General features: G+C 38.7%; 1 pseudogene; it reads right to left on the minus strand.

Moving 5' to 3' along the window:
- Positions 1-3,571: 3,571 nt before the first annotated feature.
- On the minus strand, positions 3,572-3,689 carry LOC142104690 (5S ribosomal RNA; annotated as a pseudogene).
- Between the last annotated feature and the right edge of the window lie 359 nt (positions 3,690-4,048).

Below are 4,048 nucleotides of genomic sequence, written 5' to 3' on the forward strand. Positions count from 1 at the left end.
CCCACGAAACCTGGGTGTCGGGGTTCCTTGACCCCTCCTCAAGGGGGGTACTGTCAGTAGTCGCGGTGGCCGCGGGCACCGCCGCGACTCTCACCTCTCTCCTCCGGACATCCCGGCCGTCGCTATGGCAACCAGGACGCCAACAGGGGTATCGCTGTGTCCCGGCAGCTGGGGACAGCCGGGCGCATGTGCGGGAGCGCTCTCAAGCCTGCGGGTTAATTACTTGTCTATATCTGAACTGGTCCTATGATTCAAAGGTGGGCTTTGATTGGTTGATGCTAGTATTTAGGGCAGTGAGGTCTGCAGCCTCACTGCCAGTTATAGCGTTCTGTCCTCAGTTCTGCTGCCTGCTTGTTCTCTCCCTGCTTGGTTATTGTTACCTTTGATTGACTACCCGTGTATGACCTTTGCTTGTTCCTGGACCATTGAACCTTCGCTTCTGACCCTGACCATTTGCCTGAATTCCGGATTTTGCTCCTTTGCTTTTGCACCTGACCTTTCACTTGTCCCTGGATTCTGTACCTGTGCTTGTGACCTTTGATCTTGGATCTCCTCCTCACTACTGTGTGCCAATCACTCCACTCCTGGGTTCTCCTTTAAGTCAGTATACGTTACTCGACCCTCGGTCGGCCCGCAGCCAAGTCTGTCCCCACCACTAGGGGCTCCAGCGAACACCGGGCCTTCAGAGTAGTTCCCGAGTTTCATTGTACTGGCTTGGGAGTGCCTAACTGTTGCACTAAAAATCTAAAGGAATATTTTTTTTTTATCAATAGATATAGCAAACACTTTTTTATTAATAACTAAACAGGCAAAGATTTATTTATAACAGTGAGATCATTGAGTGAAGGAAGACTAGGGTTTAGAATACAACACAACAGAATAAGGAAACCTTTGGCACTAAACATAATTGCTAGAGATGGTCACTGACCCCCATGTTTTGGTTTTGTATTCGGTTTTGGATCTGGATTACCGTCGTGTTTTGGTTTTGGTTTTGCAAAACCGCCATAGCGTGTTTTGGTTTTGGTTTTGTTTGGTTTTATTTTGCTATTTTGTTGGAAAATCAATGTTTTTGGGCCTAAAATAACCAAATTTAGTGATCCACCTGTTTCTTGGATAAGTAATGTAATTGTAAAGCTAATAAATTATCAAAAAATAAGTTTCATTCTTGGTAGGTAGGCCTTCATTAATTCTACACACAAACCAGATTGTCTTCCTCTCCATCTATGCATATTGGCAATGCAGCCATCGTCTTTGGGTGTATATTACACCCTACACTTATAGTTAAATATGTAAAGAAATGGACGAAGGCAGTTTGGTTTCTGTCTCTATAAAAAATCAGCCGTTATAGACTGTACAATAATATTTGAAATGGACAAAGGCAGTTTGGGGTCAGTCTGTGTATGACACCCTACCCATAATGATAAATTGCCAAAACAGCAACCTTTCAAGATGGTACGTGATATGGAAATGCCCTAAGTCCCTTTCCTCTTTGGGGGTAGATTGAAACCTAGACTTAAATAGAAAGTTTGGTAAAGATGTTATTGTCATCATCTGGATCTTTATCCTCACCCTCATCAGTGTGTACATCATCATCACAGACTATCAATTCATCGCCGCTTGAATCCGCCATTAGAGAACAGTCAGTGCTTGGATGTCTTTGATGGTGAAGGCCTTCCTCGTGGAACATGTAGTTCATTTTTATAAACATCATTTTCTCCACATTTTTTGGAAGTAACCTTCTACGGCGATCACTGACTAAGTTCCCGGCTGTACTGAATACTCGTTCAGAGTACACACTGGAGGGTGGGCAGCTTAGGTATTGCAAAGCAAATTTGTACATGGGTTTCCAAATGTCCTGCTTTTCCTCCCAGTAAGGAAAGGGACTGTCTGACATTTCCATATCAATTACCTCTTGAAAATAATCCTCCACCATCCTTTAGAAATTTATAATGCTGGGCGCTCATCAAATGATATACCTAAAAATGCAGACCTAGTGATCCAATGATGTTTCAAAACCAATCAATAGATAGTTGCTAACATTTATTAAAATACAATAAAAATACAATAAAGGTATAGTCACGTGTTACCATGAATATATGGCTAATGAATAATGAGATAATGATATGTACATTAAATGGAATTATATCACTTGAATTGATAACGTGATCTACACAATAATGTACATGATATCAACCTGACTGCATACTGACAGATAAATACATGGACAATAAATGAATAACATTAATGGAAATCTAAAAAATAGTCCATATAACACAGTTCTATTTATCCGGATTGGTGATGCGTGCTGCTGAGGAAATACCCCATAATAAAATTGTCAATATAAATATAAAAAATAAAAATAAAAACAGTCCTCATGAGGGTTGTAAACTTCCAATTCAGAGAGATCCGTCACGCTTACATACATGTATCAACAATGATGAATGTATCAGAAAATTTAGTTGTATAGATCCATGCAGAAATTATACTTGCGATTTGAAGTTTAGCGGGTGTGGGGTTCAACCTTTGCATTAAATCCAGTATAGTGTCCCAATGATAGACAGACATACAAATTATCAGCTGGTCCAAAAATGAAAAAATAAAAAGTAAAAGAAGGGGAGATAGTTGAGCAGCGGGTGATCACGCCGCTGCTGTTAGCGGCTAACGGTGCGTTCCACTGTGAAGCACAAACGCACTTCCGGTATTGACGTCACTTCCGGATAGTGCTTTAGGCCAATAGAATGATAATGGGTGGATAATGGGTGGAGACCCAACGCGTTTCGTCCTGCTCCGGACTTTCTCAAGGGCTATTGTGAACATCTGTGATCCTGTGGTTTAAATATGCTGGGATTGAACCTGATAGGTTCCCAAATCTAACGTGCTTAAGTCTCTGTTCTCCGTATTAAGCGCTCTTTGTGTACAAATTACAATATATTCTTAATGGTTGCATCAATCAGCGTAATATTCTTATATTATATGCATCCCCAAAATCGTACAGCAATGCACAGTGTGTATAATCATATTATAGTTGTCTCAAATTACCCCATTGCAATGATGTTATACAATTATTAACAAAAATAGAAAAATAAAATAAAAATAAAAATAATAAAAATAAAAATAATAATAAAGATAAAAATAAAAGTAAATTAAAATAAAAATAAAAATAAAAATAATAATAATAATAAAAATAATAAAAATATAAATAAAAATAAAAATAAACATAAAAATAAAATTAAAATAAATAATATATACACATAAAGGGCACAGCAAAGATTTATCAATGGGAACAGAGTCTATTTACAATGTCATAAGGAAACCATTTTAATAAATGACAAGATGTTATGATAACCTATTACTGTTACATGATCCTTTTGTACCTAATGGTATATATTTTTTGTACAGTCTAGTCATGGTAACTCATAATGAAGATTGAGGGAACGAGTATGATATTAGACAGTGATAAGATAGCATTTATGGGGATCCCATGTTCTATATCTGATTTCTCTTATAAATCCACTTCTTTTTGTCTGGGCATAGTGCATATAGCAGTGGAGAGCGTGAGGGATGGGAAAAGAACCTACAGCACCGGGTATTCATAGGTAGTCTCCTATCCCATTACTTACCTGGCCCTCTCTGCTTGGCTTCCAAGGTCGGCTGGGATTGGGCATAGCCAGAGAGGTATGGCTGTAAATTCAAAGATCCCACTACCCACTTTTACCATGCCCCCTGTACACTTCCCATCTATCCATGTGGAATATGGCTGGAATATGTAAATTCATTACAAAGAAAGGTCGAATTCGATATTGAGACCCTTGGGTGCCAATGTCTTCAGATAATAAATAGCCTTAGTTTCCTCTTTATTAAGGTATTTCGTCAAGTTCCCTCCTCTCCAATTTTTATTTATTTTCTTAAATCCAATAAATGACATCCCTTCATACTGGCAGTTGTGTGCGTCTTTAAAGTGCTTAGACACATGATGGTTTTCAAACCCAATAGTGATGTTCCTCATATGTTCTCTAATCCTTTCCTTTAAGAGTCTAATAGTTCTACC

The sequence above is a fragment of the Mixophyes fleayi genome, chromosome 10, assembly GCF_038048845.1.
Source record: "Mixophyes fleayi isolate aMixFle1 chromosome 10, aMixFle1.hap1, whole genome shotgun sequence".
Taxonomy (NCBI): domain Eukaryota; kingdom Metazoa; phylum Chordata; class Amphibia; order Anura; family Limnodynastidae; genus Mixophyes; species Mixophyes fleayi.